Below are 13,599 nucleotides of genomic sequence, written 5' to 3' on the forward strand. Positions count from 1 at the left end.
GGACTTGTGTTTTGGTAACAGCACCTCTAACTACCTAAGAGGTATAAAATTATTTGCCTATTTATTTTTTCTTCAAAAGCTTTATTGTTTCCATTTGGTCCAAGGCTTGGGCAAGGATTCCAGGGTGGTTAAAAAGCAGCAGCCTGGTGGCTGCAGAGAGGGGCTTCAGGCAGAAGCCCTGACACCAGAGGGGCACCTCCAAGGCCACCGGGCTACAGAGGTTCCTGGTTGTGTTGGAGTTGAGCCTTTGCAAGAGACGCTCACTCAGCCCAGCCTGGGAGCCTGCCAGCCTGTGGAGGTTGGTCTGGGGGTTGCCCATCTTCTTGATGAGTTTCACCTGCTTATCTAGAAAGCGACTCTCTCCTGGAAGTTACAGAGGTGGGGGTCTGTGTGGGCAGAACCCAGCACATGCAGATCCAAAAGGCCTGGTTCAGGTTCTCCTTGAGAATGGTGGCTTCTGTAGCATCCTGGGTTTTACCCCACTCATTCTTTTTTTTTTTTTTTCCTCCCTAAATACTTATTTATTTTGGGTTGCATCAGATCTTAGCTCTGGGGTGCAGGATTTTCACTGTGGCACATTGGTGTCTCTCTAGTTGTGGTGGGGGGGCTCAGTAGTTGCAGACTGGGCTTTTTAGTTGTCCTGCAGCATGTGGGATCTTAGTTTCCCAAACCAGGGCTTGAACTCATCCCCCCTGCATTGGAAGGCAGATTCTTAATCACTGAACTGTCAGGGAAGTCCCTACCTCACTCATTCTTGAGATGGTTTCTGCACATCCTGGAAGGAGCTCAGCTGTAGCACTGGTTTTGCATTTCAAGAAACACTTGGAGCCTTCCTGCTTCTCCTGGTTCCATTTGCAGAAAATGTGGCTCATACCCTCCAGAGCCACATCCTCCCAGTGGAAATAGACACTCATGCACACACACACACTCACCCAGAAAGAGGTGGGTGTCGGAAGCCCACAGGTGCATATTGACCAGGCAGCTGATGACAGCCTCCACCTCAGGAATAATTCTGATGATCTGGGAGCTCATGGTTGATCATTATTAAGGAGTTTAACTCAAAAAATGGTGTTGATTTGTCCCAGTGGCTGGGGATAGCTCAGTGGCTCATTCTGAAGGTTTCAACTCTTAAAAGGGTTGGAGGGTGGTGGGAGGTTGGAGCAAGGGGTGTCTGTGGGTCTGTGCCATCCAAATACTGTTGAAGAGACAGATCTGCAGAACTGCAGAGCACTCTGCCTGTTTATTGATTGATTGGTTGGTTCTTTTTGATTTATAGGAGTTACTTATGTTATACATACTAATTCTTTGTTGATTAAATGTGCGGTAAATATCTGCTTCCATTCCTTGTGTTGTCATTTTTTCAGTAGTATGTTCTCGTAAGCTGAAGTTTCTCATTTTAAGGTAGTTCTCACCAAGTTTTAACATTTCCCTGAGCTGCATGGAACATCGCTAATCAGTTGTGAGCCAACTTATGTGCCTAGACTACCTGTATTGGCAAACTTCTGCAACCTAGATCCCTTCCACAGAACATGTGCATGAGGCAGCTTGCAGTTGGATAATCAAGGAACCATATGCTAGCATTTCCCATTAGAATAAATGGATGGACTCAAGAGAGGCCATCTGAGGCTCCATTTGATGCAGATCCTAGCTGGGAGCATGGAGTGGGCCTGGTTGCTCTAGGGGACGCCTTCTGGGCTTTTCTCGCCCAACTGTATCTCAGACTCCACTGAACGCAAGACTATAATCAGCATGTGTTGTTTTCAGTTTACTGAGCCTGGTTTATAAAGTTTGTTGAACAGAGAGAGCCCCTGAAACATAACCAGATATGCTCAATGTGACCAACTGGCAACCAAGAACCCTCCTGGATTGGAGCAGAGAACATAGACACTGTGAAGCCAGGGTTTCATGCTGCCAGAGGAAGCAGATAAATCTAAGGAGGATGACACAGCAGGCTGAGGAGAGTGGGCCCAGGACCAGCCTAGTGCTTTCGTGGCCGCATAAGCCTCCACATCCATCTCTCCACTGGCGAGGGCGGCCTCCAGCCCAGACCCAGTGTGAGGCCTGACGCCCTAGAACAAAGGTCAGGAGCACTTGTAACATTTGCATATTAGACTTGTTATTACTTGCACATGATGTGTTATTTTATTTTTTAAAATTAATTTTATTGGAATATAGTTGATTTACAGTGATATATGTATGACATTTTAAAAATTCAAGCAGTATAACAAAAAGTACACAAAGTCCTGATTCTTTCTTGTTCTCATCATCCGAATTCCCACCTTTCACTCTGGTCTCCACTTCTCCCCGCTAATGTTTTCTTTATACAAATAAGCAGGTGTGAATGTATGCTCTTATACGTCTCCATTTTTATACAAAAATAGCATATACAGACAGCTTTTTCTTTTAAACCACAGATCTAGGAGACATTAGATAAAGAATTTTAAAATCATATTTTATTTAATTAGATCTTTCCTATGAATGACTGTGTTATTTTGATAAATTTTTCCTAATCTCCTACCACAGTTTAAAAATATTCTTACAAACGTCTGTGGTCACCCACCAATCCAAGACAGAAGTAAGTCAGGAATAAACTGGGCAATTTTTTTCTTTTTAAATATTTCAGAGTCAGAAAAAATGTTGTGTGTTTATTAAAATGATTAAAAATGATGTTTATCATCATTAAAAATGATGTGTTTATTAAAGAAAAGTTGAAGAATATAGAAAAGCACAAAGAAGAAAATTTTAACAGTAATTCTACTACATAGAAATATTCAAGTGATAACAATTATAGTGCTTAGGATACATTTTATAATGGATATAGTGCATGTCCCAATAAAGCACATGTACAATTAATATATTTTAAACTGTAAAGTGGGAAAGCATTTATCAATACTTTTTAAAAAAATTATTTTATTTTTGGCTGTGCTGGGTCTTCATTGCTATGCATGGGCTTTTTCTAGTAGCAGCAAGTGGGGGCTACTCTGTAGCTGTGGTGTGCAGGCTTCTCATTGCGGTGGCTTCTCTTGTTGCAGAGCATGGGCTCTAGGTCCTCGGGCTTCAGTAGTGCAGCTCATGGGCTTAATAGTTGTGGCTTGGGGCTCTAGAGAGCGGGCTCAGTAGTTGTGGCAGTCTGGCTTAGTTGCTTCAAGGCATATGGGATCTTCCCGGACTAGGGTTTGAACCTGTATCCCCTGCATTGCAAGATGGACTCCCACCAGGGAAGCCCAGTACTTGTTTATTTACCATAAAATCACAAGTGTTCACTAGTTCCAACCTTTCGGTAACAATAATGTGATGTGTTGATATATGTGTTAGCTTGCCTTCTCTACATATATATTTTAATATTCTCTATACATGTTGTTTTCAAAAGGAGTTAAGTAGAGGCAGATATTGATTTTTTGCCAAGTGTATAGAATTGCATCACCTCTCTATTCAGTTCAATGGGTTTCAACAACTGTTGAAACTGCATTCTCTAATAATAAAATTAATAGTAATCCTCACATTTGTGTACAGTATTACAGTTGGCAAAAGTCTTGTCTGCTCTTTGAACAGCCTGTTGAGTGAGGTAGTACTATTCTTATTGGCTGGCTAAGGAAACTGAGGGTCACAGGAGTTAAGTTCCTTATCTAAGGCTGCCTAGCTGATTGAGTTGAAGACTTGCAAGTTTGGATTCCAAGTCAGTTCTTATCCCACCAGACCGTGGTGGGGACAGAAAGGAGAAAGGAGAAACACCTCATATTCCCAGACGTCTTTAGGTTTACAATGTAGTTGATGAGACAAGTCACAAAACCATTAGACACCCAGAGAAGACAACACCTGGCCTAATGGAGGCAAAAATGGTCACCCTCATCAGGCCCAATGCATCATCCTCCATTTTGCCAGTTTCCATCACTTCTCCCTGTTGCTTTACTGGTCTTCTTCTGGACTCTGTGGTACCTACCTAGACCTCAGAGGCCTTTGAAGAAGAGCTCCTATGGAGAAATTGGAAAGAACTTTAGCTAAATTCCGGTCATGGGATTCTCAGACAGGCCAGGCAGAAAATGTGCATTCCTCCAGCAATGGAGATTTTTCACTGACAAGTGAGAGTTACACTTAAATATTGTGTTTTTCCTGTAGCTTAAAAATATTATCATGCATTCATTTGATTGTTCAATCATTTACTCACTCATGTTTGAATTCAACAAGCATCACTGAGGAACCAGCATGTCCTTGGTGTCCTAGGGCACCCTGCTAGCCCTAGTGGAGAGCAAGATAAATAAAACACGAGTTATACCCTTAAGGAGCTCCATTTCCACATGATTCTTCTGGTTGCTCAGGCAATAGACTTGAGTGTGGCATTATTAGATAACACACAACCTGTACTTTCAACCTAGACACAACTAAGGGACAGCTCTGTAGAAGTATCACTTAGCTAAAGCCCAAGCCAAGAATTGTTTTTCATCTTTTTTTGATACTACAGCCCCTCTTATGAAGGTAAAATCTCTCTAAGTATTAAGATAGAAGGTGGTGGTGTCCAACATATATAAGACAACCCATATAGAGTGCAAGAAGAAAACATTAATGTTAGTATTACTCTTTGCGACCCCATGGACTGTAGCCTACCAGGCTCTGAGGAGCCTCTCAGTCTATGGAGTTTTCCAGGCAAGAGTACTGGAGTGGGTTGCCATTTCCTTCTCCAGGGGATCTTCCCAACCCAGGGATCGAACCCTGGTCTCCCGCACTGCAGGCAGATGCTTTACCATCTGAGCCACCTGGGAAGCCGCATAGTATTATATGCAGTAGTGCACATATATACTTTAATTCATAGCTATACATGTGCTTGATAGTGTTTTATCTATGGAGTGGGCAGTCAAGAATTTGGTTTTCTTTGTTCTCTAGCCATAGTAGCTACTCTCCCTCTCCTTTCTCAACAGTATATAAAACTGCTGAAAGGCTCATTTGGGAAGCTTTTTAAAGTCATTGCATTCAGATTTGGCCTGATGGCTGAGGAGAGACTTCATACAAGGTTTCTAGGGCGAGTGGTAAAATTTGAGTAAGGTCCTTCAGTCTGTGCCAAATCTCTCTAATGCAGACAAAGGAAGGATAGATTTCTTCTTAGCTCAATCAGCCCTTCCTTCCTGCCAAGATCTTAAGTTTTAAGAGCTTACTTCCCCCCCTCATACTTGAAGAATTCTTTTTATGTTTATTTGATGTTGGAGCTCTTCTCCAGAGTGACTTTTCACTTATTTTCCCAAATAAGCACCATGCTTTATCAACCCCCTTCAGTCCTTGCCCCTGATATGGGTTGGAAGGGCATCGATTGGGGACAGAGTTCCCCTCTCTTCTGTTGCCAGACATCTACATTTGACAATAGATGCCAAGCAAGCATCATCTATCATGATCATTCTGTCTCTGGAATAGAATTCCAGAGCATTCTACCAACTTCAGAATTGGTTGTGCATTGAACACTCTGCCTGCTTTCTGCCCAGGAATCCTTTCGGCTATACCATAGTCGATATCTAAGCTGAGGATTATTTTTCATTTTCATCTAAGTGTTGAATTAATATTTTCTTCTTTCCCCATTCTGCCTTTGCTCTCACTTCAGTGATATCATGGACGTCATTACAGCTTCTGAAAAATATAAATTGTGTTTCACTAAAAGAATTACTAGTCTGTGATATTGTAAAAACTACTTAGATCAGGAATGTGGATTATGATTTGAATTACAGAAAGGTCTTAAAAGATTCTTTTTTATCTTCTTGACTTACAGTTTGATAAAGATTTCAATTTTGATCAACTGTTCCAGAGACCCATCCATAATATAGTGTGAATTTTACTTGAAGTATCCCTTTCCTCCAGTTCAGGCCTTGGCTTGTAATAGTGTGTCTGTGTTTTGAGATGAAATTTGGAAAAATTGCCCATCCTTGTAAAGGTAAGCCAGGTGACCCTTGCAAACATCCTCACCTAATTTCACACAAGAATTCTGAGCTTATCAATTCCCAGACTGGTTATGCTCTAGCATCTTCAACCCATGGCTTCCAGAGTTGCCTAGGAGGCATCTCCATACCAACTGTCCAGAAGGCAGATAAAATCAGAGCAAAGTGCCTGGAGAGGTCTGAACATAGTACACCTCAGTTCTCGCATTCCGTCATTGAGGACACTGTCACATGGCCATGGCTAACTGCAAGCCAGGCTGGGAAATAAGGGCTAGTTGGGCATTAAAAAAGAAAAGGAGAATGCGGGTACCCATCTCTGCCACTGAATACTTGCCCTTTGACTCATGGAAACATTTATTCCAAAGTCCCCTGTATCAGCCAGTGAGAGTCAAATGTGTGTTCAGAGGTAGTGGAATCCTTTCCCTATGCAGGCTGGTAACCCTGTTGTTTCATAGAGGATGGCAAACCCCTTCTAAATGGTGCACAGTGGATTTGAGTTTCACCACAGGATTTCAGATGATCAGTAAATTTCTACAGAAACAAGCAGGGGTGACCTCTCTGGAACCATAATCAGAAGTGTGTTATATCTACCTCCTCACTGGAGGCTGTGATCTAGTGTTCCCAGGTGTCTGAAGAGCTAATGTTCATGGCCTTTTCATTTGACCAGGGGAAATTCTGGTCTTATCTTTGCAAATAAAAATAATTCTGCTGAAATTGCCTACTTGTTATCTGGAAAGACAGGAGGAATTCTTTGGCAAGAGGGGTCCTGGCAACTAGCCTCAAAGCTGGGCGATGGAAATAGATGGTCTGGACAAGTGTCGCAGACTTTAATCATTTGGAGAAACTAATACATAGGGCATCAGCTGAGTTTCCATTTCAGTGCAACTTAAGCCTGAGTGATAAAGGCAGCCTGCTCTGTGAACTTTGTATTACATAACCCTCATGTGATTCAGAGCTGCTATTTATAGTTTTCCTTTGTGTGGAAATGGAGTGGGTTACAGGGATGCAGCTTCCTTCTATCCCAGCATCCCAGAAGGAGACAGGAAAACAATTCTGTATTTACCACCTAGCCTAGGGCTTTCAAAACTGCTTTTGCTTTATCGTCAAAAACAATTTTGGCATCTCGTTGTTCAGTCGCTAAGTTGTGTCCACTTCTTTGCGACCCCATGGACTACCACATGCCAGGCTTCTCTGTCCTCCACTATCTGCTGGAGTTTGCTCAAATTCATGTCTATTAAGTCGGTGATGCTATCTAACCATCTCCTCCTCTGCCACCTGCTTCTTCTTTTGCATTCAGTCTTTCCCAGCATCAGGGTCTTTTCCAATGAGTCAGCTCTTTGCATCAGGTGGCCAAAGTATTGGAGCTTCAGCTTCAGCAGCAGTCTTTCCAATGAATATTCAATTCCTTTAGGACTGACTTGTTGATCTCCTTTCAGTCCAAGGGACTCTCAAGAGTTCGTTCATTCACTCATTTATTCTTTCATCATCCATTCATTCATTCAGATAACAAATATTTAGTGAATGTCTACTAGACACTAGGAGTGGAGATAAGTGGTTGAAAACACTGTTTCCTAGATCTCATCCCAGACTAATGAAAACAAACTGTCTAGGGGTGAGTTCTGGTCATAGGTATGGAGATATGTGTGTGTATATATGTATGTGTGTGTGTGTATATATATATATATATATATATCTCGCTGGGTGGCTTGCAGGATCTTAGTTCCCCAGCCAGGAATTGAACCCTGGCCACAGCAGTGAAAGTACTGAATCCTAACCACTGGACCGCCAGGAATTCTCTGGTCATGGGTGTATTTTAAAAATCCCTTCAAGAGAGTCCAATGTGCAGCTAGGATTGAGAATCACTAGAATTTGTAGACTCTGAAACCAGAGGAAATTATAATGTTTAATAAATCAAGGAGGCGCACTAGAAAGAGAACCAAATAAAGAGGGTGTTGAAGAAGAGTGCAGAGAAAATTGGAAATTGCTTGTTATAGAGAAAGAGAAATAATGCTGGTGTTTGATTCATTTGTGGCAGAATGTTAGCCTTTCTACTTTTTAGCTTGTGTGGTGCTGGACAAGCCATTTAACCCTCCGAGCCTCAGCTTTTGCATTTTTAAAATGAGGATATTAATCATCTTCACATTCTAGGATTACTGTGAGCATTTAAATAGAATGCCAAGTGTGCAACAAATCTGTTATTGTTGTTGTTATTTGGAATTCTGGAGGAAAGATCAAGCACAATAAGTTGGATAGTTAAAGATGTGAGTATGATCCTAGGTAAATCTCTCTTGCTGCCAAAGGTGAGTGAAGGCCACTATGTATCTGTGGGTGTCTGAGACCTCAGCCCGATACATTGCATCTTCCTTGGAGGAAAAGAAATCATTGTTATCTTAAAACAAATGTAGATATGTTGTTGATGAGAATGTCAGATTTATATCAATTGATTAAGAAAAAAAAGAATTCACATGGTTTGAAAACAATCCCATTTTGGGGAGGACACCTTTAGGGAGCTCTCAGGCCTGCCTGAGGGTTCTCTTCACATCTCTGTTATTAGTCTTCCCTGAACTTCCAGTGAAGAGTATATAGCCCTGAGCATAACCAAGGTCTCAGCATGTTGAGTGAGTCTGGACATTCAGCGGTCATTCCTTTTGGATTTTTAGCTAAACATTGTTAGGATTTCTTCAAGTGACAGATTTTGTAAACATCAGCAGATATGTATATTCAGTGTATTTCTTTTTTGATTTGTAAGATAAATGATAGCACAGTCTATACTTTTTTAAGCCCTGAATTTCACCTTAACAATACATCTTTGAGATGATCTACATCCATCCATAAAGAATGTCACCCTTTTCTTCTTGTAGAGCTGCACAGTATTCTTTTATGTGGATGTATTATAATTTCCTTAACCAATATTCTGATGATGTCTTCAGCATTTTGCTGAAACATTGCTGTTTAAACTTTTTGTTTAAACATTGCTGCAGTGAATGACCGTGCACATAAGTCATTTTGCATATGGGAGCATCTTTTGTTCTATAAATTCCTGGGAGTGGAATAGCTATATCAAAGGATATGTTCATTCACAGATTGTCCTTCACAAGGATTGTTCTAATTTCCACTTCCACCAGTGATGTAGGAGAAGGCCTTTATCCCCACACCGCCACCAATACAGTTGCCTATCAAAGTTTGCTTTCTGCCAATGGGCTAGATGCAAAACGGCATTTTCTGAGAGCTGTAAAGTACATCTCTCCAATTGTGAGTGATGTTGAATTCCATTTCACATGTTTTAAGACTTACTTGGGTTTTCTTTGCTGGGAAGAGTTCGTTCATACCTTTTGTCTATTTTTAAAATTAATTTTATTAAAGTACAGTTGATTTACAATGTTGTGTTACTTTCTAGTGTACAACAAAGTAATTCAGTTATACATATGTATATATATATATATATACACACATTCTTTTTCAGACTCTTTTCCATTATAAGTTATTACCAGATATTGAATATAGTTCTCTCTGCTATACATTAGGTCCTTGTTGCTTCTCTATTTTATATATAGTATTATGTATCTGTTAATCACAAACTCCTAATTTATCCCTCGCCACCTTTCCCCTTTGGTAACCATAAGTTGGTTTTCTATGTCTGTGAGTACGTTTTTGTTTTGTAAATCAGTTCACTTAAAAAAATGAATGTATCACTTAAAAAATTCCACATATAAGTGATATCATAAGATATTTGTCTTTCTCTTTCTGACTTATTTCACTTAGTATGATAATCTCTAGGCCCATCCATGTTGCTGCAAATCACTGCCTATTTTTTAATTGGGTCATTGGTTTGCTCCTTATTGATTTTTAGAAATTCATTATATATTTAGAAAAATTAGCATGATATCTATTACAAATGTTTCTTCCTTCCAGTTTTGTCATTTGTCTTTAATTTTTTTTTTCGGCACAATGTTGTGACTTCTGTGTTTCATGTGTGTCATAAATGCAAAGATATTCTGCACTCTGAGATTATTAAATAGTTCTCTCATGGTTTCTTACATTACTTATAATACACTATTCTTTTTTATATTTAAATTTTTGTACCTCTTTGAATTTTTCTGGGTGTAAGGTGTGAAGTATGGGATCCAACTTCTTTTTAGATGGCCATCCAGCTAGCCTAAAGTCTTTAACTGAGTAACCTATCTTTTCTCAGTGGATTTGTGATATTGTTCTTTAAGATATATTAAATTTATCACATACTAAATTCGCATGTGTTCTTAGGTCTCTTCTGGACTTTCTATTCTTTTTCATTGGTCTCTCAATCTATTCATGTATCAGCAGTATATATTTTTAATCACTATAGTTTTATTTTTTATTTGTTTATTTTTGGGGGTACCAAATTACTTTATTTGAAGGAATGGTGCTAAAGAAAGAACTTTAGTAGATGTTTTGGTACAACTTACAGAAAAGGTGAAGGTAACCCAAATATGCATGCACCGCCTTGGTGCCCAGGAATGTCACCCCTGTGGCTATGGGAAGGCAGCCTGAGGCTTAGCTCTCATGTATCCAAGGGTGTGCTTGTCAAAGAAGTACTCTGCTATGCCAGATCCAGGGGCCCACATCTTGCACAAGGTGATTATGTGGTTACCCAGTTCTTTGTGGCTTCTACCTGCTCATTCAGGTAATGAGTCTCAGTGAAATTACACAGCTGGGAGTCATTTTTTTCAGTGGCCAGTTTGTGCAGTTCCAGTAGTGACTGATTCACACTTCTTTCCAAGCATAGCGCACATTCCGTTGCATTCAGCCCATTCTCCCAGTCATGGCCGTTTGGTTTCTTGATATCCTGAAGGAAGATTTGGCCACCTCGTTGGCTCTGCAGCTTCATCGGTTTCTCAGTATGTTCCCTCTCCTCATGAGATTGGTGAAGAAAGTATTTGGCAAAGTTCTTCAAAGCCACGTCATCGTGGTCAAAATAGTATGACATGGGCAGGTAGACATAGAAGGTGTAGCGCTCCAGGTTGATCTGGCAGCTGATGGAGGCCTCCACGTGCTGGTGGTAGTTCTAGCGCACCTGCAAGGGGGATGCGGTCGTCAGGGCGCTGGGCCGAGAAGAGGCGGCGGTGGCCGGCGGCGCTGCGCGTTGCTGGAGTGGCGGCAGGGACCGTGGGCGGTCGGAGGGCCCCTTCAGGCGGTGAGGAGGGCTGGCTCTGAGTGGCCGGCAGGGGCGGGGGATGAGCAGTCGCTTCTGTTCAAGCACCGTTGAAGCAACAACCTGGCGACTCTCCGCGAAGCCTATCACTGTAGTTTTATAACATGCTTTAATTTCTGCTTTGGAGGAAATTTGGTAATTATTATTTTTTTCACACAGAACTGGAAAAAGCCAGTTTTTGTTCCAATCCCAAAGAAGGGCAATGTCAAAGAGTTCAAACTATTATACAATTGCACTCATTTCACATGCTAGCAAGATAATGCTCAAAATCCTACAAGCTAGCTAGGCTTCAGCAGTATATGAACTCAATGGACATGAATTTGAACAAACTCCAGGACATAGTGGAGGAGGAGCCTGTCTTGCTGCAGTCCATAGGGCCTCAAAGATTTGGACACAACTTAGCGACTGAACAACAACAATAGTATCATGAAACAGAAAATGCTTATTAGTATATGTGTTTTTTCTGGGCTTATTCCTGTGTCTACACCCTTCTCCACGTAGGCCTTGATTTTGACATTTGCATCTATACTTGTGTAGACTTCTACACAGTATAGATTGTCACACTGATGTGCATATAGGATCACAGCTGATATATAATTTGGTGTTTTGCTTTTTTAACAGTATATCATTTTTTTGTGTGTATTTTACAAAGCTTCCAATAATAATTTTTTATTGTTGTATATTATTTGCTATATTTATTTTTTAAAAGTCAAGAATTATGCAAGCAGGTTTTTAATCTCCATTGACACTAGTTTGGGTGAAGAAATAAAGTTTGGAGGGTTATTATTTATACATTTCATCTAAATACTAAACAAGCTAAATAAACAATCTGTTAGTTGCTAAAAGCTTAGAATTATAAAGAATGAGAGCTCATTTAGAATCGCTGTTTCTCGTCTCTTTTTTGGGAAAAGATTTTATTACTTTTCAGAGTTATTACTGAGTAGCTTGTGTAATACTGTTTGCATGAGAGTCCAACAAAAAGGCAAAGCAAGAGTTATGTCCTTCTTTTCCTTTCCAGAACACAGCATGTTTATCCTTTCTATGGGGTAAATTTGAGTAGTTCCCATAGAGCAAAACAACCTGGAACTCTAGAGTGATTTCAGCCAACTGGTAAATAAAAAGCAAATAACATAAATCAAAAAATACTTGTGGGAGAATGAACTAGATCACTTCTGTCATCCCACCGCTTTTTGCTGTGTCTCTGGCAGTTGACCACAAGATGTCACTATGGCATCTTTAATCCTAATAATCCTGTCGCTGGCTGGGGGTGGGGAAAGAACAAGGAAGAAAATCTTACAGTTCTATGCAAAATGGAATTTTCTTTTTTTCTGGCTGCCTGCCAGGCTAATAAAAAAAATTTTTTTTTAAACCAACACATGAATTGAAAAGGCTTTCAAGAAACATCTGCACAGTGAAACTGTTAACTCCAAAGAAGTCCAACATTGTATTTATACTGTATAAATTAAAATGGAAAATAAAACCCATTTGGGCCAATGTGCAAAATCTCCAAAGCAAGAGAAAAGTACTTCTGAAGTCAATCCATTTTCGAAACGATGGCATTAAATATGGAGGATGTAATAGTCTAAAACAACTGAAATTCTGCCCAGTGAAGCTTTAAATAACCAGTTTCTCAAAACAAATATTGTTAATTAACCAAATTTCCCTCCATGGACTCAGATTTTAGAGGAAAGAAACAAATCATTAAAAAGAAAAATGCAATCTCTCATGCTTCTTGGGTGAAATGATTTTCAGGAATGGCTAGCACAGACTGTAGCATCCCCTCCATAGGACACATCTACAGGTCAGCGGAGGGGAGCCACTGCTTTGGGTCATGATTCTGAAGAACGGAAAATTATATATAAAAAAAATCCTGTTTATTTATTTATAGAAAGCGAGAAAGTGCTTTTAAAAACCAGCTGTACACAGAACACATCTTGTATTTGAACAGCCATCTTTTAGGTGGTCTGCACAGCTCCCCACCTGTATATGGGCATCCATACTGTACCCTATACCCCACAGTCATGGTGTGACTGGCATGCTCTGTGACCCACCCAGTGTTCTCACCAGTAGCTAGCAGCCTGACCAATATCCCTTTCTTAGAAATTTGGGATTAAGTCAGTTGACCCTCTTTCCTAATGACTGGACAATGACAGACAAACTCTGGAAATGTTGGTCAACATATTTTCCATCTTGCCAGTCAAGAAGCAAAATCAGAAGTCTACAGAGAGAGAGAGAATGATGAAGGGGATCCTGAGGACCACTGATAGAGAGGAAGCCTTGGTGGCATCCAGGTTTCCAGTAGGTTTCCAGTTCCATCTTGTCCTTGAGTCCAGAGTCCACTCTTTTTGTTTGTTTGTTTTTAATGAGAGAACACCCTGCATCTTCATAGTTAATGATCATTTTGTTCAAAACACTCTTATGACTCTTCAGGATAATCTGGAGCTCAAGTCATTGTAATTCTTTCTCTTTGCACTCCAATCCTTCTCTGCTCTCCAG

General features: G+C 40.4%; 1 pseudogene; it reads right to left on the reverse strand.

The window, feature by feature from the left end:
• Positions 1 to 10,398: 10,398 nt before the first annotated feature.
• On the reverse strand, positions 10,399 to 13,126 carry LOC123333393 (annotated as a pseudogene).
• Between the last annotated feature and the right edge of the window lie 473 nt (positions 13,127 to 13,599).

This window comes from Bubalus bubalis, chromosome 4 (assembly GCF_019923935.1).
Source record: "Bubalus bubalis isolate 160015118507 breed Murrah chromosome 4, NDDB_SH_1, whole genome shotgun sequence".
In the NCBI taxonomy this organism is placed as follows: domain Eukaryota; kingdom Metazoa; phylum Chordata; class Mammalia; order Artiodactyla; family Bovidae; genus Bubalus; species Bubalus bubalis.